The sequence below is a fragment of the Callithrix jacchus genome, chromosome 10 (assembly GCF_049354715.1).
Source record: "Callithrix jacchus isolate 240 chromosome 10, calJac240_pri, whole genome shotgun sequence".
NCBI lineage: Eukaryota > Metazoa > Chordata > Mammalia > Primates > Cebidae > Callithrix > Callithrix jacchus.
In genome coordinates, this window is record NC_133511.1 from 19,231,984 (window position 1) to 19,258,967 (window position 26,984).

The 26,984-nt window shown below is 47.5% G+C and overlaps 1 long non-coding RNA gene across 1 annotated transcript; it reads right to left on the reverse strand.

Moving 5' to 3' along the window:
• Positions 1-11,883: 11,883 nt before the first annotated feature.
• Positions 11,884-26,384, reverse strand: LOC118145722 (uncharacterized). Its single transcript, XR_004731052.3, has 3 exons — positions 26,329-26,384; positions 18,230-18,306; positions 11,884-17,111 (listed from the first exon to the last, which is right to left on the reverse strand). It is a non-coding gene; the product is annotated as an uncharacterized LOC118145722 (long non-coding RNA).
• Positions 26,385-26,984: the final 600 nt, after the last annotated feature.

The following is a 26,984-nucleotide window of genomic DNA, read 5'->3' on the forward strand; positions in this document are numbered from 1 at the left end:
ACCACAAGACTTTTGTTTAAGTTAGATAGGCTCTCTGACATTAGAAGCACAAGGCTGTTGTTTAAGAATTGCTTACAATGTTTTTCAGATCCCCAATTCCAATGAAACAGCTTATGCCAACCAGTTTAAAGTCCCCCAGAGAAGAACAGAATCAGTATGAGAATACAGTCTCTTCATCTCCCTGTCTTACGACGTTGACCTACACTCTTTGACACTCAACAATCTCCACACTTTGGCACACTCCAAACCCCTAAAAAAATTATCCCCAAACTCCTCAGGTAGTCACATTTGAGGTTTCCTCCTGTCTCCTTGTTTGGTGTCCCTACAATTAAACCTCTTTCTCTGCTGCAACCTGGTGTCTTAGGCATATTTAAAATTGCCTTTGTGGCTGGGCATGGTGGCTCACACCTGTAATCCCAATATGTTGGGAGGCTGAGGTGGGCAGGTCATGAGGTCAAAAGTCCGAGATCAGCCTGATCAACATGGGGAAACCCCGTCTCTACTAAAAATACAAAAATTAGCTGGGCATCATGGCACACGCTTGTAATTCCAGCTACTTAAGACACTGAGGCAGGAGAATGACTTGAACCCAGGAGGCAGAGGTTGCAATGAGCCAAGATGACACCACTGCATTCCAGCCTGGGCAACAGAGCAAGACTTCATCTCAAAAAAACAAAACATAAAACAAAAGTAAATAAATAAATAAAATAAAATTGTCTTTGCAAAGATTATGACAGTGAGAGAAGTCTAGCATGGCTGACTCCATCTTGCTTCTAGGCCCCCAAGCTGGCTGTCCTTGCTCATTCCTGGGCACAGGCCAAGCTAACCATGGGAGGAATTTAGTTTACAGTTTAGCTTTGAAGGAAGGATCATAATAGTCCCTCTCTACAACTCATCTCCTCCTTTGTTAGGGGGCTGAAGCTGCCTTTGTAAGACTAACAGAAGCCCATAAGATTAGAAATATCGGAGGGGCCTGAATTCTGCTTAAATGTAGGGCATAGTTTCCATAATCTCTTATTGCTAAGGAGTTGTGGCCAGAGGTCATAAGATTTGTGACTTCCCAGATTGCTCCTATAGATAACACCACTACCGGTCCCAGAACCTAAGACTAGTCTTCGGAGATGTTTTTCAGACTTCTGCCTTCTGGCAACCAACTGAGCCCACCTGAACTTATGACTCATGACTCAACCAGTCCTGTGCCCTCACCCCAACCAGAGGCAGATGCAGTGCAAGAGGACAGTTTTCCACTATGACTGCATCCCTGAACAATCAGCAGCACCCATTCCCTAGTCTCTTGCCCACCAAACTATCCTTGAAAAATCCTAACCTCCAAGCCTACAAGGAGTTTGATTTGAGCGGCAACTCCAGTTCTCCCACATGGCACCACCGTATCAGTGAATCGATTTTGTCTGTGCGGCAGGCAGAAAGAACCCACTGGATAATTCCATGTTGACTGGCAGCATGCATCAGGCAATGGACCTATTGCAGTTACAACACAGCAGAAGAAGCATCTGGCCTGGGAGACGGGGTGCCTTGTCCCTGATTTGCCACCACCAGTGTTGAGCAACTCACACCTCTCTTGGAGTCAAAATACATGCTGGGGGCAAGATGCTCCCAGCTCCTCGAAGGTCACCCAGGAGAGGTTTACGGTGAATGCTCTGAACTTCTGGGACTAATTTTCCAAAGCAAAGGTCAGGTCTCTCAGTCTGACAAGTATCAGCTCACTTTTTTTTTCTTTCTCTCCTCCTCCTCCTCCTTCTTCTTCTTCTTCTTTTTTTTTTTAAAGTCAGGCAACCTCCCAAGCTCAAGTAGGCACAGAGAGGTTCCTGGCCCACTTCTAAGGATGAAGGGACAAGGAATTTGCAACTGAAGTGTCCTGGTGTCATTGACTTCAAGGATTCCCTTCTGAGGCAAAATTAATATAAGAAGAGAGTTTCTGCTGGGCGAGGTGGCTCATGCATGTAATTCCAGCACTTTGGGAGGCCAAGGTGGGTGGATCACGAGGTGGGGAGTTTGAGACGAGCCTGGGCAACATGGTGAAACTCCATCTCTACTAAAAATTCAAAAATTAGCCCGGCCGTGGTGGTGTGCACCTGTAATCCCAGCTACACAGGATGCTGAGGCAGGAGAATTACTCGAATCCAGGAGGTGGAGGTTGCAGTGAGCCAAGATTGTGCCACTGCACTCCAGCCTGGGTGACTGAGCAAGACTCGTCTCAGAAAAAAAAAAAAAAAGAGAGAGTTTGTTTGCACCACGTTTGAAGACTGCAACCTGGAAGCATAGATTTAAATTGCCCTGAACATAAGCTTGAATTAGCAGCAGTTACAAGTGGGTTTTCAAAAGAAAAGAAGAGGCAGTTCACAGGTGGTTTACCAAGAATGTACAGTAAAATCACCTGGGCAACAGAGTGAGACCCCGTGTCCCTGTGTCTCCAAAAAAAAAAAAAGGCTCACATCTGTAATCCCAGCACTTTTGGAGGCTGAGGCAGGAGGATTGCTTGAGCCCAGGAGGACAAGGCCAGCCTGGGGCCACATGGCAAAGCACTGTCTCCACTAAAAATACAAAAAGTTAGCCAGGCGTGATAGTGCACACCTGTAATCCAAGCTGCTGGGGAGGTTGAGGCACGAGAATTGCTTGAATCTGGGAGGCAGAGGTTATGGTGAGCCAAGATCGTGCCATTGCACTGCAGCCTGGGTGACAGAGTGAGACTCAGTCTCAAAAAACAAAACAAAACAAAACAAAACAAAAAATTACTTGAGCATGGTAGTACCTGGCTGTAGTCCCAGCTACTCCAGAGGCTGAGGCAGGAGGATTGCTTTAGTAGAGGAAGTCAAGGCTTCAGTAAGCAATGATCATGCTACCACTCTCCAGCCTGAACAACAGAGTGAGACCCTCTCTCTAAAAACAAGCAACAAAAACAACAACAACAACATAAGCTATTCATAGGTCATTTGCTATTATTTGTATCACAAATTTAGGAACCTGAAGAGTGGGTGAGGCAGCTAGTCAGGTACAGAATGCCTCTGAACGATTCTGGGCCTGGGTGGAGTATGAGAAGGGATGTGTATGACTGAATTCCCAAACTCCTGTCTCTCAGGGCCTGATAAATTTTGCATAGCTTAGACTGCTCTGAGTTATTTTTCTTTTCTCACCCTGTTCTCTACTGCCCCACACCAAGAGGCAGGGGCCCAGAGGGAGTTCAGAGAGAAAAGAATTTGGAAAAACCCTCAGGCATCAATATTTGAAGTCCTTGTTTAGATTTAGGAAACAGGAAGACAGGAGCTGCTGGGTCATCCAGATTCTGCAGGGGAGGAAAAATACCTTTTCCTTTTACCCTTCTTAGGTCCATTGGCTGGAACACCTGTAACAAAAGACAGATTAACAAGAGGAAAAGACACAGAAGTTTATTAACCTCTATACTTTGTGTATACACGGGAGATACTCAGGGGAAAAGGAGTAAATCTCAAAAGAGGTGGCTTAGAATTCAGGCTGAAATACCATTTTCAGCTGAAACAAAGAAAGAAGGGTACGAAGGAGGCCAGTTACAGAGAGGTGACCAGGAAAAGTACAGTAAACAAGGGTAAGGTTTGTTATACATATTAAAGTCAGTGCCTTATCCACTGCTAAGTCTCTAGTGATTTGGAGACGTCCTTCGCTCTCTGGTACAGAGCAGGAGACATTTTTACAAACGGAGATTTCCTTTATAAATGTAAATTTCCCTTACAAAAGGGTAACACTCTGTTTCAGTTTCTCCTGTGTCTGCAGTTTCTCAAAATAATCAGCTCAAAATAATCCTTATGCCAGAGAGGCATATTTTAGGGTGCCATATTCTGGTCCGCTACAGTCATATTCTTCAATTCACAGAGAAAACTAGTGTCAGAGCAGAGATGAGAAGCCAGCACGAGATGTATAGAGCCAAAGATATGTTGCTGCCATTCTGGGCGACGGAGTCCAGAATCCAGTGTGATATTCGCTCCTCCTCTTACCTGGGCACAAACCAGGATCTTAAAGGAAACCCAGCTTCATTGCTTCCTTTTTTCTTGGTTTCCCCACCCCTCTTCTCTCGCTCAGGTACTGGCGGCCTGTCTAGTGAGGGGTTGCTCTGGATGCAGCAAGGGTGGACCCATGAGCTCTAGAGAGCCAGGGCTGCTGATCCTTAGACTTGGGGAGAGATGGGACCTGGGAGGTGAGCTGCAGGTAACCCACTTGCAGTAGCCATTAGCCAGCTGTGAACCTTTGGGAACTGGGAGCCTGGACTCCTAGGATCTGCCTCCCTTCTCTCTCCTCCCTGGTCTTCTGAGGCCAAGTCACCTTTGGTTTTTCACCTGGAAATGTTTTCGCCTCTCAAACCTGGAGAGAGCACCTCATCCTGGCTGAGTGGGGACGTTCTCCAGCGAGTCTTAGGACCTTGAGCAGCAACACTGCAAACATGGGGTTCATCAAAAAGCCATTTGCAGACGGGATGCGGTGGTGGTTCACGCCTATAATCCCAACACTTTGGGAGGCTGAGGCGGGTGGATTATCTGAGGTCAGGAGTTCGAGACCAGCCTGGCCAACATGATGAAACCCACGCCTCTACTAAAAATACAAAAATTAGTCAGGTGTGGTGGCGTGCACCTGTAATCTCAGCTACCCCGGAGGCTGAGGCAGGAGAATGGCTCGAACCCAGGAGTCAGAGATTGCAGTGAGCCAAGATCATGCCACTGCACTCCAGCCTGGGCCACAGAGTGAGTCTGTCTCAAAAAATAAAATAAAATAAAGTGGTAAGGGTGACAGCTGCACCCTCTGAGCCTCCGCCCCTCCTCCTGGCCTTTAATGCAGGAACGGCAGGCTTGGGCACAACTAGTTGGATGGAGTAGGACTCCAACTCAGGAGCGCAGCACGCCGGGCCTAGAAGGCAGTATGGGCGCCCCTTGTAGGTTCTGGAATGTGCAAACTCAGCCACGCACAGACCCTCAGCTTCCGGCCCAGCCCCCTGCTGAGTTATTGAGGCAGATCTTGGAAGAAGGGGGGCGTTTAGAAACCCCCAAGCCCCTCCTCCAGCCCATTGTCTCCTCCGAATCCCTCCGCAGCGGCTCGGCGCGGCGGAGCGCAGGGGCGCAGGCTCTGGGAACTGCGTTGGGGCGGGGGCCGCGGGGCGTCCGTTTGTTCTCCGCAGAGGAGGCGACGCGCCGCCAACAACGGCAGCTACACGTCCTCGGGCTTCTGGGAGCCGCCCCAGCGGGAGCCGGGGAGAAGATGAATCGCGTTGAGTGACACAGGACATGGCAGATTGGATGTTTAATTTGGGTGTCTCTTTAGAACGTCCCCCACGCCCACCTCCTCTGCTCCCACTTAGCATCCTGCCGGCGAGAAAGCCCTGCTCCTCACAAATTGCCTTGTCGGCTCAGAGAAAAATGCCAGCGTGACTGATTGCTAGGTGGGTCCCTCCAAGTGCGCGGGAAGGAACCGGCACGACCGCACAATGCTCCTTCCTACGGAGACGCGGCGTTGCGCCAGAGCCGGGGATTTGAGTCAGATCCCAGGAAGCACTGTCCCTGGAGGAGCGACACTCGTGGGGCTGGGGGTTTGTTTAGGGGTCTCTTGGAGCCAGAGGAGAGGGCCGGGCGACTCTGGCTGGGGTTTGGCGGTCCTGGGGGACCTGCGGGACCCGGAGGAAGGGGCCGGCACCCGGTCCGCGAGAGGGGGGCTTGCGGGGCGCGGAGGCGGAGCGCGGAGGCGGAGCGCAGCCCCCAGCAGACGGACAGCCTTCCCCAGACTGCTTGGAGCTCCGAGCCCGGCGCCGAAACTGGCAGATCACAACCTGTCAGTCAGGCTTTCCTGGCAGCCTCACCTGCCTCCAGATCTTTCCAAACAAGGAATGGAGCTGCAAACATGGCAATCACCTTCCCGGCAGCGGCAGACAGCTGCCATGGAGCAGCAGAAGACGAGCCAGTCCAGCCGGGGAGGCGGAGACGTGATCAGGCTGCGGCAGCCCCCCATACCGAGCTAGAGCTCGGGCGGACCCCTCCCCCCTACCTCCCGCAGGGAGTGTGGTGGGTGTCCAAGGGCACCCTCAGTCCGGCCAGGGCTCCACTGCCAAGGACCAGCATCGGAGCAGCCACCTGTTCAGGCAGCAGTTCTGGAAGGACCCCTGGGGGTGGGGGAGGGGGGAACTAGGGCTTTTGCTAAACATTTGTGTGACTAGGGCAAGTGCCCTGGCATTGGACTCCGACTGCAGCGCACAGGGCCTGGGGTCTCTTCCATCCAGCTCTGCCATTCTGATTCTAAAGATCCCTTAGGAAGAGCAAAGTGTGGCTTTTAGCCGCTGAGGCGGGTGAGGGCCCAGAAACCACACTTTCTAGGCTGTGAAGTGGCCCTGATCCTCTCTTCATAGTCCAAATGATTGCTTCAGTGGAGTGTTGACATGAAGAGGTATTGGAGATCTGACCCTGGATAGGCCTGAGTGATCTGGGACTCAGGGTCCCAGAAGGCTGGAATGAAGAACCTCCTTTGAGGGTTGATATAGGAGAATTTAAGGGGTCCCCACCTTGCTTCCCATCAGCCTGATGGGTGTCACTGCGCATGCCAAGGACAGCCTGATGGGCATGCCAGCTTCCCCCAGAAGTGACTGCCTTTTACTCCATGAACTGTCTGAGATTGCACAGGTCCCTCTGAGTTCTTGAAAGTATGAGGACAAACTGAAGGGAGGATGGTCTCAACACGAATGTGGGTGATTTGCCCCCAGTGAAGCCACAGTGTGGGTAGTTCATCCCACAGAGATGGATGCCTTTTCTGTCTGCTCCCATTCAGATGTCTTCTCAAATCAAAAAATGTCTACTCTTTAGCTCCCAGCCCAGGTGACACTTACTTTCACCAAGCCCAGCTTGCCAGCTTCCTCCTATAGAGTAGTGGATGAATCCCCCCCCCCATGCCACACGGAGCAGGACCATCAAAGTGGCCCTAGGATGAGAAATCTGGAGGGAGCCGACAGGAATCCATTTAAAAATATTCCTTCAGCTTAAAACGTGATGTAGGTGGGGAAAATACCACGATCAGATGGAAATTAGGGTGGCAGAGGATGTCACCAAGTCATCTCGATACATCACAACAAAAAGGCTGGGATCTGGGTGCCGAGGAAACGTTCAATAAGCTGTGTGTGAAGACTCAGCCTCTCTTCAATATCCTAGCTAGCTCCCCCTTCCCCCTTCCCGTGCCACACCCTTTCTGCGCTCTTTAAAGGGGCTTAGCATTCTCATGCTCTCTACTTCCTCACCCAGTTTTCAGCAAAGTATCTCTAATAGTCATTTACACCTGCATTCGAAGATAAGTTCCTGGGTGACAGCTTATGTAAAATTTCAGGTCAACTTTCAGAAGGTATTTGCTGTGGTTTGAATGTGTCCCCCACAAAAGCATGTGTTGGAGACGTAATTGCTATTGTAACCATATTAAGAGGTGAGCCTCTTAATAAGGTAGCTCATGCCTGTAATTCCAGCTGCTTAGGAGGCTGAGGTGGGAGAATCACTTGAGGCCGGGAGTTTGAGACCAGCCTGGGCAACATAATGAGACCCCATCTCCAAAAAGTAAAAACATAAAAAATTAGCTGGGTGTTTGTGATATGGCTGTTAGCTGGTAGCTGGTCTCAGCTACGCAAGAGTTGGAGAGTGAGGTGGGAGGATGGCTTGTGCCTACGAGTTTGAGGCTGTAGTGAGTTATGATTGTGCCGTTGTACCCCAGCCTGGGCAATACAATGAGACTTTGTATCTAAAAAATACAAAATTGAGGCTGGGCGTGGTGGCTCATGCCTTAATCTCAGCACTTTGGGAGGCCAAGGTGGGCGAATCATGAGGTCAGGAGTTCGAGACCGGCCTGGCCAACATGGTGAAACCCCATCTCTACTAAAAATACAAAAATTAACCAGGCGTGGTGGGGCGTGGTGCCTATAATCCCAGCTACTCGGAAGGCTGAGGCAGGAGAATCACTCGAACTTGGGAGGCATAAGTTGTATTGCACTGAGATCACACCATTGCACTCCAGCATGGGCTACAGAGTGAGACTCTGTCAAAAAGAAAGAAAGGAAGGAAAAAACAAAGGAAGGAAGGAAAATGAAAGAGGCGGGACCTTTAAGAGGTGGTCTGCCCTCATGAACGGATTAATGTCTTTGTCCATTGTCTCAGGAATGGGATCCTTATAAGAAGAGGAGATCAGCCCTTCTCTCTGCCTTCCTTTTCCTCCTCTCTCTCTTTCTCTCTCTCCCCCCCATTTTCTCTCTCTCGCTCACCCACGTGATGCCTTCTGCCATGCTGTGATGCAGCAAGGCCTTACCAGATGCTGCCCCCTCAGTCTTGGACTTCACAGCCTCCAGAACCATGCCAGTAAATTTCTGTTGACTATAAATTACCCAGTCTGAGGTGTTCTGTGGGAGCAGCCCAAAACAGACAAAGACAGTATTCGTATTTAAATAATCTAAGACATTTTATATCTAACTCTGGACTTTCTTCTCTGGTAAAAACAAGATCAGTGTTGATAGCACTTGGTCTCAGAGCCCCTGACAGAGCACTAAGTCACAAGCACTTACTCCGCCGTTAGATATGGTGGCCTGGCTGAGGCTCTGGCAGTGGGGCAAGCCCAAAACAAAGCAAGTGGTCCCAGTGCCCCTCCCGACTTCCACTCCCTGCTCCAGATTGATAGACTGGACACCGTCTATCAATGTGGTTAAGATTAGAAAATCTGGCCCAGTGTGGTGGCTCACACCTATAATCCCAGCACTTTGGGAGGCTGAGGTGGGCAAATTACTTGAGGCCAGGAGTTCAAGACCAGCCTGGGAAACACAATGAAACCCTGTCTCTACTAAAGTTACAAAAATTAGCTGGGTGTGGTGATGGGTGCCTATAACCCCAGCTACTAGGGAGGCTGAGGCAAGAGAATCACTTGAACTCAGGAGGTGGAGATTGCAGTGAGCTGAGATGGGATCACTGTATTCCAGCCTGAGTGACAGAACGAGACTCTGTCTCAAAAAAGAAAAAAAAAAAATTAGCCGAGTGTGGTGGCACATACCTGTAATCCCAGCTATTCAGGAGGCTGAGGCAGGATAATTTCTTGAACCCAGGAAGTGGCGGTTGCAGTGAGCAGAGATCATGCCGCTGCACTCCAGCCTGGGCCACAGAGCAAGACACTTTCTCAAAAAAAAAAAAAAAAAAAAAAATGGTTGAGTCAGGCCCAGAGATTCCTGAGTGCAGCTTTGTCAGTTTCCCCTTGTCCAGAAAGGATTCAGTAGGCCCACTCTTGGTCCTTTTCTGAATCAGCCTAAAAGTGACCTCTCTTGGTTGGGGCAATTTGGGAGAGCAAATTGCAAGGAGCAGAAGCTTGGAAAGGGCTGGAAGGGAGGAAGGAGGGTATTGTTGCAGTCAGTGCCAGTGGTTCCGCCTCCCACCCCAATGCTGTGGACTGCTGGCCAATGGGTGCACATGCTTTTTAGCCTCTGGCTCTTCTCTGCCATTCCCACCCACAGCTGGACTATGCATTGCAGAGGCACATAATTGGCTCTGTGTGTTGGAGCCAGTGAGGGAAGAGCTACAACATAAAGGACAGAAGGGAGATGACAGGGAAAGAGGATCCTGCACCTTTCTCTCTGCCTACCCACTGTGGTCCCCTCTGCCCTCAGGTGGGTCACAGAATGGGAATGGAAAGCTCAAGAGATCTGCAGTCAGAAGACCTGAGACTTCTTCATTTGCTAGCTGTCGTCTAACTTTTATTTTTCCCATCTGTAAAATAGGGATGTTGGTTAGAGTTAGAGACGAACACTAGGTTGTGAGGATGCTCTTAAGTGTGGGAAGGAACTTGGTAGTCTGTAGATGGATGCACAGATGTGAATTGTTATTCCTGCTCGTGTCTTGCAGGAAGTGGGGTGCCTGGCCAGACACCTCAGCATGCATATCACTCATCAAGCCACCTCCACCTCTGCACATACAGGTGCATGTTCCACGGTAAAGCAAAACAACAGCCTCAAAAACAACCAACAGAAACTGAAGGTGTGAAGTTTATCCGCGTGGGTTCTTATCAATCCAACGAGACTTAGACTGGGGCCTCTAGAACTCATACCATGAGCACTCATGAAAGCTTTCGTGGGAGCCTGGAAGAGGGAAGGAGCATGGAGGAGGGGCAGGATCTCTTTAAAGAGCAAATTAATGTATGCCAAGCTAACACATGCCAACCAACATTACTGAGTATCCCCTGAATGCCCATACCTAAGCTGGACATTGGCTCATAGGAGCCAAGACAACTCTGAAGGGTTTTACAGTCAATGGAGATGATAGGTAGACCTTCCTTCCAACAGAGAAATAATGGGCAACATAGACCACAGAACCCATAAGTGTGGAAGGAAGGAAGCTGTTCTCCTCAGAGCCCCAGGCCCATCCCATCAAATGATGGTGCTCCAGGGGGAAATGGAGTCCTCCTTGGCTGGGCAGAGAGCATGAGGCCAAGAGGGAAAGATACTGGAGTGCAGGGCATCACAGCAGGCTCACTTTCTACATTCCCACACTAGTCCCCTGATACCAACTGGGTGTAATTCAATTCAGTTCAATTCTGACATCAGCTACCTGGTGTTAGCACAAATCCCACAGGTTAAGGGACTTAGTCCCACAAGACTGCCTTACTTTAGATACCAACTACAAGTCTTGAGTGTCCTCAAACCACCCACACTTCTGCCTGCCCAGCTATACATTCAGGGGTTCTTCTGCACCCCATTTTGGGTTTGATAACGCAATAGAATGACTCAGAGAACTCACTAGAAGCATTATGTTTACAATTACCATTTTATTGTAAATGATATCAATGAACAGCCAGATGAAGATGCGCATGCAGCTAGGTCTGGAACAGCCCCAAGCACGAAAGCTTCTGTCCCGGTGGAATCAGGGTGTGCCTCCCTTCTAGCATTCCAATATTAATATGTTTATCAACCAGGAAGTTTTCCAAGCCTCGTTGTTCAGAGTTTCTATTGAGGTTTCATTATGTAGGCATGATTGATTTAATCATTGGCCATGTGACCGGAATCCATCTCCATCTTTTCCTGGAGGTGGAAGGGAGAGAGGAAGGACTGAAAGTTCCAACTCTTTAATCCCTTGGTTGGCTTTCCTGAGAACCAGCCTGTTCTGAACCTGTCTAGGGGATCCGCTGTGAGTCATCTCATTAGCATAAACGCAGGTGTGGCTGAAAAGGGCTCATTATGAATAACAAAAGACATTCCCATCATTCAGGAGCTTCTGAGCGTTTTTGAAACTCTGTGCCAGGAACCTGGGACAAAGACTAATATATTATTTTTTACTTTATTCCACTTTCTTACTCACAGAGACGAAGGGAGAGAATGGGGGAGGGTCCTGAGTGCTTCGTGAATTCATTGTGGGAGGAGGCGCTGGAACTGTATGAGTGGTTGAAGGAAAGTATGAGGAAAACAGAATCACAGATCATTTTTACTTAACTGGAGGTCTATCTTACAGAAGAGGGAACCTCTGCCAGGAGGAATTTGGACCAATGGGTGAAAGTAATGGAAAACCAGTTTTCAGCAGGAGCTGATGGGATGGGGTTGCCTTGAGAAGTAATAAGCTCCTAGAAGATATTTTAACAGAGCCAAATGCAAGTTCCATGTGAGCAGAGCTCAGTCAGATTTGACCCCTGCTGTGTGCCTGGGGCCTGGATATTACCTGGCAAAGAGTAGATCCTTACTAAATATTTGTTGAATATCCATTTGTCAATGAGAAGGGAAGTTAGTTTAAATATATGAAAACATAGGTCCAGTTATAAGTCTTTAGTATCCAGCCATTGTGCTGGCTTTTGAGGCAAAAAACAAAAACAAAAACAGAAAACTCTTCTTAAACTCACCACAGTAAGGGCTGGCTACAAGTGGGGAGATAGACATTTATGTCTAGAGCAGTTTAATAACAAATTATTTCCAGTTAAAGATGGCAAGTTGAACCCATCCATTAGTTTATACTCCCCCAAACCCATGGAAATTACAGTAAAAGGATTTTATTAAAAGGCATAAGCCCATCAGTTCAAAGGTGGAATGCAGATGGAGACTTTTAAAACATGCACTCTGAATGAAGAGACCCCCCCAAATAGGCTTTGTGTGAGCAACATGGCTGTTGATTCACCTGCGTGTGGGAGGGCTGAGTCCGAAAAGAGAGTCAGCAAAAGGCGATGGGGTAGGAGTTGGTTTTATAGGTTTGGGGTAGGCAGTGGAGAGTTACAGAAGTTACAGTTTAGGGCAGTTTTTGCAAGCTGCGAGAGGGTCGCAGGGTCTGGAGTCATGAGGTTGACCAAGGTGAGTTACAAAGTCCAATTGCCTTGTCAGTTGAGGCAGGAATAAGGAACAATAGAAGAATGTCTCAAGTTAATTATGCACTGCAGGTGTTGGTCATTCTACCCTTTTGTGGTTTTCCAGTTACTTCAGACTCTCTATTTCCAGGAACTCCTCCAGAGGTGTATGTGCCGGTCACGGAGGTTACCATGCTGTCCATGGTGCAGTCAGTCAGTGAAAAAGAGCTTACAGAGACGTCTAGGTAAAGATGGTGAATTGAATGCACACAATTCATTTTGCTCTTTTTGAAGACCCTAACGTGACAATGAAGGAATTTTTTAAAAATCAGAAACCCACAAAGATAGAGATGAGATAGAAATTTGGCAGGACTTGTTTTACAAGATACATGTCACAAGGACACTGCTGATAAAATGGGATGCGGTAAAGAAGTCAAAACCTGCCAAAACCAAGAGGGCAACAAAATCAACCTCTGATTGTCCTCACTGCTCATTATATGCTAATTATAATGCATTAGCATGCTAAAGGCACTCTCACCAGTGCCATGACAGTTTACAAATGCCATCTCAATGTCCAGAAGTTACCTTATATGGTCTGAAAGGAGGAGGAACCCTCAACTCTGGGAAATCTCTGCCCCTTTCCTGGAAAACTCATGAATAATCAACTCCATATTTAGCATATAATCAAGAAATAACCATAAATATAGCCAGCAAACAGCCCACAAAGGCTGCTATACCTATGTCATAACCATGTTTTAGTCCTTTACTTTCTTTTTTTTGAGATGGAGTCTCCCTCTGTCACCCAGGTTGGAGTTCAGTGGCACAGTCTTGGCTCACTGCAGCCTCTGTCTCCTGGGTTCAAGCGATTCTCCTGCCTCAGCTTCCCGAGTAGCTGGGATTACAGGTGCGTGCCACCACGCCCAGCTAGTTTTTGTATTTTTAGTAGAGATGGGGTTTCTCTATCTTAGCCAGGCTGGTCTGGAATTCCTGACCTCAGGTATCCACCCACCTTAGCCTCCCAAAAGTGCTGGGATTACAAGTATGAGCCACTGTACTCCGCCTTTTCCTTTACTTTCTTAATAAACTTCCTTTCACTTTATTCTGCTTGCTCTTGAATTCCTTCCTGTGCTTGAATTTCTTCCTGCACAAAGCCAAGAACCCACGTGGCCTCCTGGGCTGAGCCCCAATTTGGGGTTTGCCCTGTGCCAGAAATAATGGGAGAGAAGACAACAACAGCACAAGTTTGGAAACTGTAAAGCAATGAGTGAGTAAACTGAGCAGGCTGGGAAAAGCTGAAGCCTAAACTGTAAAAGGGGAAGGCTAAAAAGCCAATACCCACCCCTTCTCCCCAACCCCCACCACAGTCTCAGACACTGGTGACACTAATGTTGCTGGAAGTAGAGTGAGGAAGGGAGCTAAAATAATGAGACCTTGGGCTGGGTGTGGTGGCTCACGCCTGTAATCCTAGCACTTTAGGATGCCAAGGCGGGTGGATCACTTGAGGTCAGGAGTTTGAGACCAGCCTGGCCAACATGGTGAAACCCTGTCTCTACTAAAAATACAAACACTAGTCAGGCATGGTGTTGGGCGCCTGTAATCTCAGTTACTGGGGAGGCTGAGGCAGGAGAATTGCTTGAACCCAGGAGGCAGAGGTTATAGTGGATGGACATTACACCACTGCACTCCAGCCTGGATGACAGAGCAAGATTCCATCTCAAATAAATGAAAATAAATTAAATAAAATAAGGAGACCTGGCTAAAAATCAAGACGTTTGATTATTAGGTCACTTCCCCAAATCTGTGTAGGTGTATGTCTTAGTTTGTTTTCTTTTGCTATAAAAGAATACCAGGCCAGGTGTGGTGATGCACGCCTGTAATCCTAGCATTTTGGGAGTCTGAGGCAGGTGGATCACTTGAAGTCAGGAGTTTGAGACCAGCCTGGCCAACATGGCGAAACTCCGTCTCTACTAAAATTACAAAAATTAGCCAAGTGTGGTGGCAGGTGCCTATAATCTCAGCTATTTGGGAGGCTGAGGCAGAAGAATCACTTGAACACAGGAAGCAGAGGTGGCAGTGAGCCAAGATTATACCACTGCACTCCAGCCCGAGACTCTGTCTCAAAAACAAACAAACAAACCCAGAGACTGGGTAATTTATAAAGAAAAGAAATGTATTTCTTACAACCCTGGAGACCGGAAAGTCCAAAAACATGGTGCTGTCATCTGCTCAGTTTCTGTGAGGGCCTTCTTGCTATGTCATAATATAGTGGAGGGCATTACATGGCAAGAGGGCAGGAGCATGCATGTCAGCTCAGGTTTCTCTTCTCTGAGGGGACTGGTGGCTTTATAAGAAGAAGGATTCCCACCCTGATGACCTTGCTTAACCCTAATAATCTCCCAAAGGCCCTGCCTCCAATCAGCATATAAATGTGAAGACTGTTTCCAACACATGAAACTTGGGGAACACATTTACACTGTAGCAGTGGCTGGGTGCAGTGGCTCATGCCTGTAATCTCAGCACTTTGGGAGGCTAAATCTCAGCATAGAGGTGGTTCCCCCATGCTGGTGATTCTCATGACAGTGAGTGAATTCTCATGAGATCTGATGGTTTTATGTGTCAGGTTTTATAAGAGACAGGAAAATTACTTGAGGCCAAGAGTTTGAGACTAACCCGGGCAACATAGTGTAACCCTTTTCTATTTTTTTTTTTTTTTTTTTTGAGATGGAGTCTCACTCTGTTGCCCAGGCTGGAGTGCAGTGGCATGACCTCAGCTCACTGCAACCTCCACCTCCCGAGTTCAAGCAATTCTCCTGCCTCAGCCTCCTGAGTAGCTGGGGTTACAGGCATCCACCACCACACCTGGCTAATTTTTGTATTTTTAGTAGAGAAAGCATTTTGCCATCTTGGCAAGGCCGGTCTTGAACTTCTGACCTCATGCTCCACCTGTCTGGGCCTCCCAAAGTGCTGGCATTACAGGCATGAGCCACTGCACCTGGCAGTGTGACCCTTCTCTACAAAAAATTTAAAAATTATCTGGGCATGGTGATGTACACTTGTAGTCCTAGCTACCTGGAAGGCTGAGATGGGAGGATCCCTTGAGCCCAGGAGATGGCGGTTACAGTGAACTGTGATCACACTACTGCACTCCAGCCTGGGTAGAGCAAGACTCTGTCTCAAAAAAGAAGAAAAAAAGTAAACTATAGCAGTGGATAATTGCTCTTTCTCCATGCTGGCAGAAAACTGAGATTTGTTCTTGGAAATGGTAAAACAAAATCTCTGGATTGGGGGATACCAGGCTGAGGATGGAGATACCATGTTTAAAAAAGGGAGAGAGATGAAACTGTTGGAAAAAAAAACTTCCGCTCTACCAGCTTCGGTCTGTGTAGTTGGGGCCCTGCAAATGAATGGACATCAGACAGACTAACAGGAGAAAAGACAGATGTGCAGGAGCAGTTAGTAGTGAGTGCCTTGCTGGACAGCCAGAGTGAAAAGTTTATACAAGGTTAACAAAATAAGGGCTTAGGGCTTCAAAGATGGGAGGTTCTGATGAAGTTTCTTTACATCACTTTCTTGGAATGTCATAGTGTCCAAGGTCAGTTGACCTCCCTGGAGGGTGGGAGGAGGGCAGAGTTGTGGCCGGTGACTCACATAAAGCCGTGTTTTGGTCAGATAAGGAACATACAGATCATATCTCTTTCTGTATCTGCTTTTGGGTTTTTGGTGCCTTCAAAATGAACTTATGCATATAAGAGCGTGAGGCCTCCATATCCCTTTCCTGAGAATGCTGGCAGTCTGGCCTTTACCTTCTAAGCCAAAGACTGGAAGAGTTTTTTTCTGGGGAATCTGGTTAGCTCAAGAGGAAAGACTTAAAGATACAGACATCAGAGGTTCCCCAACTACAGAGCCATTCACCCTACAGGGATCTCCTGGTCAGACAGGTCCCACTTACCCACTAGGAGCTTCCAATTAACATTCAGTCCCCAACTCTCACACAGGAGCTAACAATGAGGGAAAGTCACCAACACGAAAGTCACCAAAACAAACAAGACCATAAGCAACTGAGCAGTGTTAAGTGCAATGTAGGAAGAAGAAAATTTCCAAAGAACAATTATTAATACCCTTAGAGAGATAAGCGATGATAACTGCATGAAATAAGAAATGGGGCCAGGCAAAGTGGCTTACACCTGTAATCCCCACACTTTGGGAGGCTGAGGCTGGCAGATCATGAGGTCAGGAGTTCGAGACCAGCCTGACCAACATGGTGAAACCCCATCTCTACTAAAGACACAAAAAATTAGCCAGGCGTGATGGCAGGTGCCTGTAATCCCAGCTACTTGGGAGACTGAGGCAGGAGAATTGCCTGAACCTGGAAGACGGAGGTTGCAGTGAGCCAAGATTGCACCATTGCACTCCAGCTTGGGCGACAGAGCGAGACTCCATATCAAAAAAGAAAAAAAAAAAAAAAAAAAAGAAATAAGAAAGAAATGCTATATAAAATAATAAAGAAGAGCTCTTAGAAATTAAAAATATAGTAGGAGAAGTTGAAAATTTCAATAGAAGCATTAGAGGATTAAGTTTAAATGTGGGGGCCAAAGCCATCCGATCTCTGGAGTTTTGCAGAAAATTTAACGTGCAGAAGGCGAGGATGGACAGCTCTGTAGAAATACGATCGAGGAAAGAGGGTGACCTAGTGCCGACAGACTGAGTGGGGAAGCCCGGCAGGGTTGTCTGTCCAGATTCTTCTCAGCCTCTCTGAGAACGCGTTCCTTCCATTGGGTGTGCATCAGGACCCTCTCTGGATTAGGGGGTCGTACAACCTACAATCAAACAAGGTAGGTCAGATAATTTCTTTACAGCCAGTTTTTACACAGAAAGGCAAAGGGAAAATGAAAGTAATAGTTTTAGGTTTCATGGCTGGCTTTGGGGAAAAGGGATTCTTGTTTCTGTAGCTGGCCTTGAGGGAGAACTGGACTGAGAGACAGATGGCAGGAGACGATCATAGAAAAACTTTTGCTTCTGAGGCTGCTGCTGATGCCTTCATTTTGGGGTATCGTTTCCTGAGCTCAAACAAGTCTCTCAGAAAGTAGAATGATATAGTTTGACTGTGTCCACACCCAAATCTCGTCTTGAATTGTAGTTCCCATAATCCCCGTGTGTCATGGGAAGGACCTGGTGGGAAGTGATTGGATCACTGGGGCAGTTTCTCCCATGCTGTTCTCATGATAGTGAGTGAGTTCTTGCGAGATCTGGTTTCTAAGTGTCTGGCATTTCCCTTGCTGGCACTTCTCTCTCCTGCCATCTTGTGAAGAAGGTACTTGCTGCTCCTTCACCTTCCACCATGATTGTAAGATTCCTGAGGCCTCCCCAGTTATGTTGAACTGTGAGTCAATTAAACCTCTTTCCTTTAGAAATTACCCAGTCTCAGGCAGTTTGTTTGTTAGTTTATTTTGAGACAGAATCTCACTCTGTTACCCAGACTAGAGTGCAATGGTGCGATCTCAGCTCACTGCAACCTCCACCTCTTGAGTTCAAGTGATTCTCCTGCTTCAGCCTCCTGAGCAGCTGTGATTACTGGTGCATGCCACCATGCCCAGCTAATTTTTATATTTTTAGTAGAGACGGGGTTTTGCCATGTTGGCTAGGCTGGTCTTGAACTCCTGGCCTCACACTTGAGGCCTCCCAAAATGCTGTGATTACAGGAGTGAGCCACTGTACCCAGCCCTTGAGCAGTTCTTAATAGCAGCATGAGAATGGACTAATACACAGAACAAACAAGACAAAGAGATAGAAAATAGAAAAGATAAGAAAATTAGTGGAGCAGTCCAGAAAGTCCTCTATATGAAGGAAAGAAAACCCAAACAGAGCAGGGGAGGTTGTAAACTAACTCAAGAAAAGTCCCAGACCAGAAGAACATGAGTTTTCAGACTGAAAATACCTTCCAAGTGTCCAACATGCTGAAAAAATAGCTCACATCAAGGTGCAACATCGTGAAAAGAAGATTCTATAAGGTTCCTGAGAAAGAGGAGGAAAAAGCCATCACTTACAAAGGATCTAGTATCAGAATGGCATCTTTAGCATCACAATCATGTAAATATTGATCTAACAAAAATTGCAATATACATAAGTCATCAGGATGGAGAGGAGAAGAGTGTGTGTGTGTGTGTGTGTGTGTGTGCGTGTGTGTGTGTGTGATGGCAAGAGGGGAAAGACAGCCAAATCTGCATGCTCGATAATGGAAAGTCAATAGATAATGCCAAAAATGAAATAACAAAGACATAGCAACATAAGCACATTTTAAAGAGATTTGGAGGTAAATATTGAAAGAATCAGCTAAAAGCCTTGATATGGTTGCCTCTAAGGAGTGGTTGCCTCTGCCTGGGGTGGGTGAGGGGTTGGAAAGCAAGGGATTACAGGTGGTTTGTTTTTTAATTTCAAACCCACTAGAATTAGGTAACTTCGTAAACCTTGTAGATGTATAACATTCATAAAATAAAAAAGTAGAACTAAAAAAATGCTGGGCACATGTTTTTTGTTGTATTATATGTATTTGTATGTCTGCCATTTTTCATAATAAAAATATTTTAAAGAAAAAAAATCCCAGGCCTGATGACAACGTCAGAGGAGGGAGAGATTCTGTGGGCTGGAGAAGCCTTCATGGGTGGGGCTTTCTTTAGTTGAGTGGTGAGCTGGGATGGGACTTAAATGGGCAGCGGGAGGCAGGGGGCCTTCCGGGACGAGAGGGAGGCAGAGAGCAAAGGCTCAGGGAGGCTCTGATGCAGGTGTGTTTAGTATGTCTTTCTCTCTGATTGGGTAAAATGCCCCCCCACCCCATGCTATACTCTGCTCACAGTGAAAGATGAGGTGGATTTTGGCAGAGATGACCAGCAGGGGGATCTGGACTTCTCTTGAGAGGCCGGCAACACGGATGAAAGGTGTGCCTGAAAAGGCAAACTGTCCTGGCCACAAGCAGGATGGGCCCGCAGGAGAAGCCGGGGCAGTGACTTTGAGCAAACCAGTGACGGCCTTGGGTAGTGGCAGTGGGGACGGAAAGAAGGGATGGGTAAAAGAAGGTTTTGAAGTTGAAGGAAAAGAATGTGTTGGTGGCCGGAGGAGAGAGATGGAGGGAAGAGTCCAAGATGGTGGAGACTTTGGGTGTGGGAGAAGGATGGAGATGTGGGAAGAAATAGGAACACAAGGGAGCTGAGGATGGGGTTTAAAAGTGTGCAGGGGCAGAGGGAAGGACCTGCAAGTAGAAAGGACTTACTGGGAATTGGGAGGGAGGAGAAACTTATGGTCTAGAGGAGAGGTTTGAGGTGATGGGCCAAAGTCCATGGTGACAACTGACATGTTTCTCAGGCTTTGCAGCCTCAAAGTCCTTTCTCAGGCCCAGCCACATTCAGCTCTGTGAGAAGGAGAGGCAGACTTATTTCCATTTTACCAAAGGGGAAACTGAGGCTCCCAAGAACTCACCCTCTGGGTATATGATCAAAACTCTCATTTTTTGCCCAAACCACTGTGGTAGGCGATAGGAGTGGATGTTGTCCCTGAAGGATGTATGCAGAGGGAGAATGGCAGAGGGACAGGGGCTAAGCACCCCCAGGTGGAGGGCAGGAGAGGCAGGGGAAGAATCAGGCAGGGAGACAAGAAAAGGGAGAGGCTGGTACAGATGGGGAGGAAGGACAGAGTTTAAGGAGATGTCAGGACAAAAACAGCTGCAAATGAGATGTACTAGGCTCATGCCCCAGGCCGAGCACTGCCCTCAGCTCCTCATCTCATTTGGTCCTGATGACAACTCTATGAAATAGGTGAGGGATTAATGAGGAAACAGGAACTAAACCCTTTCCAAGGCCACTCACTCATCACTGCGTGGTGGAGCCAGGATTTGAATCCCAGCATCTGACTCAGAGACCTGGAATCTCAACTCTGCCATGTTGCAGGCCACAGACCTGCAACATGGGGGTGGTTTCAAAAATTAAAACATCTTTTTTTATGTTAAAAAGATAGATTTTTAAACCACACTTCCCAAAAATAGTGACACTCATTATAATAAATAAAAGTAAACTGACCAGGCACAGTGGCTCACACCTGTAATCCCAGCATTTTGAGAGACCAAGGCAGGTGGATCATGAGGTCAGGAGTTCAAGACCAGCCTGACCAAGATGGTGAGACCCCTGTCTCTACTAAAAATACAAAAATTAGCTGAGTGTGGTGGCAGGCACCTGTAATCCCAGGTTTTCAGGAGGGTAAGGCAGGGGAATCACTTGAACCTGGGAGGCGCAGGTTGCAGCAGTGAGCTGAGATCGCACCACTGCACTCCAGCCTGGCAACAGAGTAAGACTCTCTCTCAAAAAAAAAAAAAAGTAAACCACTACTTAAAGCCAATGAGACTTCCTCCTTTACCCCTGTACCCCCAAACATTGGAGCACTCACCCCACTAAGGTTAGGGATTGGACTGCCTGGGAACCCAGATCAGGGGACAAGCTCGGGACCTGGGTGGATTTCATAAAGGACAAAGCCCTTGGAATGGTGTGTGAATGTTTTCTGTATCTGTAGACATAAACAGTGTGGCTGTGGGGAGCAGCCACCAGTGTGGGGGCCCCTCAAAAGTTAAAAAGTGACTGATGCTGACTTGTGTCCTGGTCTGCTCTGCGGTGGGTGTCCTGCCTGTACAGAGAGAGGGGAGTATGTGTGAGAGCGTGTGTATCAATGTGCATGCATGCACATATTTGTGAGTTTCATTGTATGACTATGTGTGTGGGTTTTGTTTGTAATGATGAATTGTGTGTCTGTGAGCAGATAGTTGTGTATGTGCCTATAAACCAATGTCTGCGTGTGTGTGTGTGTTAGGTATGTGAGTGTGTAAGTGAAAGTGTAAGTATGTCAACGTTGATGAATTGTGTATCTGGGGACCTATCTGGGGACCGGAATATTTGTTCATGGGAGTGCCTGTGTATTCACATATGTGCACATGTGCATGTGAACAGAAGTGTGGGATGCATGTTCTGTGATTATGGGTCATGTGTAAGAGGGCAGATGTATATAAATACATGTGCCAGTTATGTGATGTCTGTGGATGAAGTGTGAGGTGTATGTGATTATGAATCCTGTGTCTGGGGCAGGTTGATTTGGTGTGTGTGTGTGTGTGTGTGTGTGTGTGTGTGTGTGTAGTGGTGACTGGGCATGAGAGTGCATGGCTGCAGGTCTGTATATATAGCCATCAATGTACCTGTGTATGTGAGTGTGCTGGGAAAAGACATCAGAAGTCCTTGCCATTCCCCCATTTCAGCCCCCCAGCCTTCAGAGCCTGCTCCCATTTGGGTCTAGAGCAGCATGCTCCAGAGAGATGTGAGCATCCTTTCAGTGGCCTGGGGAGCAGTGACAAGGAAATGTGCTTGTTTATACCTGAAAACCTTAATAAATCATCAAATTTACGTGTGTGTTGCAGGGAGCAATGGGAACAGGCAGCATTCAACTTGCAGGCCGTGCAGATGTTTAACTTAATGTGAAAGTTTATTTGTAAGCCCAGAGAGTGAGTCGTGCTGGAGACAAGACTCCCAGGCCCCGGATAAATCCGAGAACGTTTTTTTTTTTCCCTCCTCTCTCCTTTGCACGCCTTTTAGCAGAGCCTTGGAATAACGTTAATTTATCTAATGTGTGCATGCCATAAGTTACTTTTTTAATTATTATGATCAAAATATTGCTTAAAATTGACGCCGGCTGCATGTGTTTCTGTCAGAGACCGTAATTGCAATTGTAAATTGGGGAGCAGTTTGGCGCCAGGAGCCTCCCTGAGTAACGTCCCCAATACTCTTACCCAGAGGTAGATACAAACAGAACTGCAGATCGCACGGCAAAAATACACCAGCGTGAGGTAAAAGGGTAATTAGCAGTGCAGAAAGGGAAGTGGGCTCTTTCCTGTTCTGCGGCCCACAGGGGCAAGGACTGGGCTAGAGGCTGGCCCCAGACAGGGCTAGGGCTGGGCGTGGGATGGCGCCTAGGGAAGGACCCAAGTAGGCCTCTGCACCTCAGTTTCTCCTGTAAAATGAATATAATGGAAACACCCATCACTCCAACCAGGTGATGCGTGTGAAAGTTTCCCAGAAACCCACAAGCTCCCTATCTAAGTAAAGGGATTCCTCAAGGGCTCGGGAAATGGTGCTTTCTTCACCTTCCCCATCAGGAATGGTTTAGGCTGACTTTGACTTTCAAAGAAAACTGCAGATCTAGGACCAGAAGGCTGCCTTAGAGTGCAATGGTTAGGACCTCAAGCCTTAAAATTATTTTATTCATCCATACATTCATCTGATAATATTTATGGTACACCCTTTATGTTCCAGGACCTATCCAGGCGTTAGGGATAGAGCAGTGAACAAAACAGAGATCCCTGCCCTGCAGAGCGCACGTTCTAGCAATGGGGCCAATAAGCAATGAACATAGTAAGTAAACTGGGTAATACAGAAGTGAATTATATAGCACATTACAAGTGGACACATTGTAGTTGTGTGACTTTAGACAAGTTACTTAACCCAGGGCTACTGAACCCTTTTTACATAGTGGCCCAGGCCATCATCATCACGGTGGCAATGCAACCTACTAACAGCCCATGTCATTATCATAGTGGTAATAGTAATAACAATCGTTTATATGGCATCAACTGTGTGCCAGACACTGTTCTAAGCACCTGCCATATAAGCGATTGATGATGATGGCATAGGTAAGGCTATCTTTCTTGAACCTTCGTGCCATGCCATTAATCCTCACAAGGAATCTATGAGGCGAGGAGGTGATCATAATACTGTAGGGCTGGTGGGTAGACCCATGGCGCTGCCATCCTGTAGCTGAGCAGAACGAATTTGCAGATTAGAGAAATGGGTACAGTAATAGTGCTCAGCTCCCAAGGGTGGAGAAAATGCCTGGGAAGTACCCAGCACAGCACATGGCACAGCATGAAGGTTTCAGAAAGATAAGCTTGTTTTGTTACTCACATGTAAGCCCTGAGACAGGCGAGAGTCAGGAAGCTGGTTAGGGGAATAGAGGGGAGCTCATTGACCTAGCAGTGAACCTGGTTACCTGCAGAGCTCATAAGTCATCTAAGGGACCAAGGCTACTGAGGGTGGATGGCCTGTGAGAGGTGACTTCAGGGGGAAAGCGTTCTTGTTCCTGGCTGGTGTCAAATAAAGAGCAAATCAGGACTTAAGTGAGAGAGACTATGTGAAAAGGCAATTGCAATAGGAGGGGAGGGATGGGGGGTGCTTTAGAACCTGGTCCTGGCTAGAAAGAGGTGGTATGTGGTAAGAGGAGGTGATGGTGCTGGGCTGTTCCTGGCTTGCTGGACCTCCCTGTGCTGCCCACCTGTGGTCCAGGGAGACAGTGAGGGCTGGGCCGCCCCTTGGTCTATGCCCTGAACCAGGAGAGGCAGAGCCTCATACTGGGTGGGAGCAGAGGCTGGAGGTGAAAGCCTGGGCCCTGCTCCCTCCCACCAAGTTTAGAGGCTGCCCATGTATGACCTCTGCTCAGTAGGGATAAGGGTTTTCTTTAGTCTCTCCCTCCCAAGCTTTCTTTCCAACCATCATATGGGAAGATGTGCGGGAGTTGGCCACATGTCTGTCTGTGGTTGCAGAGTGCCTCGAAGCTGGCAGGGGCCTGGAGGCAGGACCAAAGAGCATCACTTTGTTTAGAGCCTCTCTCCCTCGCCCTTCCACTGTTCTTGCTATGCCAGCCATGGGCTGTTTGACGAGTGACGGATGCCGCCCTGCAGGGAGAGGGCAGGAGAGGAGCTCAGCCCCTGCGCTTTCTCCAGGTTCTGTTCTCCAGCCTGAGCCAGTCCTGCCATACCCACAGCCACCTCCAGCCTCCCGGGCTGCTGATGTACCACCCGCCTGTCTTCCCATCACTCAGGGTGACTCCATAATGACTATAATCATGGTGTTCGCGAAGAGGTGAGGGAGGGACAGCGAGAGCTTCCCTAGACAGCCTGTCCATTAGTGGGGCAGCAGCCTGTCACAGCTGTCCGGAGAGAGATGAGCCCGGACCAGGCCAGAGAGGGCTGGGAGGGGAGACCAAGAACCCCTGTCTTCTCCATCCCTTCTTCCCCTTCCCCGGTCCCTGGCCTTCTGTTTAGGAACTCTGCTCTAATTATAAATGATTTGACAACTTTAGGCCAGGCTCTGTAATTAAAAATAAAGAAGAAGACAGGCAGCATTGTTTCCTAACACGATGCCTTTAATTGGTGGAGTTAATTTTAACGGGGCCTAGTTCAGTGCCTTGGAGGAGGGGATTCCAGAACTGGGGCTCTTTCTGGCATCCCCTGGAATACTCGCCCAGCATTGGCATCACTCTTGACATCTGGCATCCCCTGGAATGCTCGCCCAGCCCATTTACCTCATCAGCCAGGGTTCCTCAGGCGAGGGGCAGGGTCTTCATTTATTTTTATCTCTGGTGCCTGGCACACAGTAAGCAGAAGCAGGATCTTCCACCCCTTTCAGCCACACAGGAGGCTGAAGATGGGGAATTGCTTGAGCTCAGGAGATCCAGGCTGCAGTGAGCTGTGATGGTGCCATTGCACTCCACCCCCACTCCCAAAATAAATGAATTTAAAAAATAAAAATTTTTAAAAGCCACATTGGGATTGTGACTTGCAAAGAATAGAGAGAAAGCCTTCCAGACTGTCTCAAGTGACAAGGGAGACATTGCAAGGGCAAGGAGGGGCTGCCGTGGATACCCCAAGGCAGGAAGGGAACAACAGCTGATCCATACAGGGTGGAACCCATGTCAAGGAGGGAAACCCCTCCCTCTACCTCTGAGACTTCCATAATTAAGTCTATGAAATAAACTGACAGGAGGCAGATTAGCAGGAGAAAAGGTAGACATGATTATTATGTGCACAGGAGCATCACGTGAAGGAAAAGTGAATACCCCAAACCCAGCGAGATTTAGAAGCTGAGATGCGTTCTTCATAGGGGAGAGAGAAGGGGGACTGCGGGCAAGTTGGAGGAGAGTATATGGGATTCGGAAAGATGAATGGGCCCTTGGAAGAATGAGTGAGTCTGACAAAGTCTGCCTGAGTGGGTGCCCCCCAGACCCCCAGTTTCCTCTCTCTCCTGTGATAGGAGCCAGTCTTCTCTGTTTGATAGATTCCCAGGGAGGGTTTCATGACTGTTGGCTTCTTTTTGGAGGACGTCTTTAGGTAGATGCAGGAAGCTCAGCGAGCGCCCCTGCCTGCATTCGCTGTACCCCAAGTGCTCTCAGTTTGAGGTAATCAGCATACCAGAGCTAAATATTTTGGGGTGACATTCCCTGAACTTTTTTTTTTTTTTTTTTCTGGAGACTAGGGAAGCCAGGAACTCAACCTGCTTTCTCCATCTCTCAAGGCCTCCTCAGTAGCCAAGACTTCTCTTTCTCTGGGGTCTCCCACCTTTTTGGGGACCAGCCTCCCTAAAGATAAGAGACTGTTTTTCTCTTTTAACTTCAGCTCATGCTGAAATTAAATCCTTTCTTTAGTTCTTTTAGCACTGCCAAAGACAGGCTGGTATTTTCAAATATAACTGTATCTTTTAAAAACGAGAAAATAGAAATAGAAAATACAAATAGCAGAAACAGTTTTCCAAAGGGCAGATTCTGAGTGCTAGGAATCCTGGTAGAAGTAGAAGCTCCGTTTTCTAAGTTCCAAGCTATGCAATAACCTTTCTCTAACCTTCCAAGAGCTGGGACAATTCTACCCCTGCCCCCATGAGATAGATGCCTCAGATGTAATCTACAGAAGCAGAACTGTCCCAGTGTTTTCAAGGAACCCCTCTGAGAAGAGAGCCTGGCTCAGTAAATATGTAGTATCTTATTTTCCACCAAATGAAACAGTTTATCAGGATATTTTATTTCCTCCTGGGAGGAACAAGAAAGACCCCCCAAAGACATACCCTTCTGTAAATTAAACCTCTTGGATCTAAGCCTTCCCTCATCCCCATTACCCAAGCCTCATCCCTAAATCTCGCCAGTTTCATAAGAAGCTGAATAATGTTTTTGAAATAGTAAACCTACCTGTTCCTATTGCCTGGTCGCCCCGCACCCAGTGAGTCAATGACATCGATGCCTCTGGGGAGGGCGGCTACAGCCTAGAACAAAGAAGTCAATTGAGTTGCTAAATGGATTTTTTTTTTTTTTAACTTGAGGCAGATACAGATACAATAGTCTATGGGCAAAGCGATTTTGATTTGCAAGAGCTAGAGCTTAAAAGAGAAAGTTCAGCTTTAAATTCCAAGAAGGCTTAGTTTAAACTCAGGACTGATCATTGAATTTCTGAAAGTTAACCGTAAGGTGTCTGGGGATGTAGTAGATGTTAAATGTTGATCGAACCAGTCTTTCTCCATGTACAAAAATCCGTCTATGTGATTCAACTTTTATTCTCAAGCAATGCTTTAATGAGTAGCAGTAGTTAACATTGTAATTACCTGATGCCAGGTACTGTGCTAAGGGTTAGATAACTCATTTAATATTCTCAACAACCTCATAGAAGTGGTAGCACGATTATCCCCATGCTCAGATGAGCTCATGTTGATTGCCTGCTGCCCAGCTATAACAATGCCTCTCTGTCATTCAATCAGTTCTCTCACTTCTGTTTCCATCGTGCCTTCTCCATCCGGGTTCTTGTGCGTACTCTTCTCTCTGCTGGGAAGATTCATCAACACCTTGTCTCT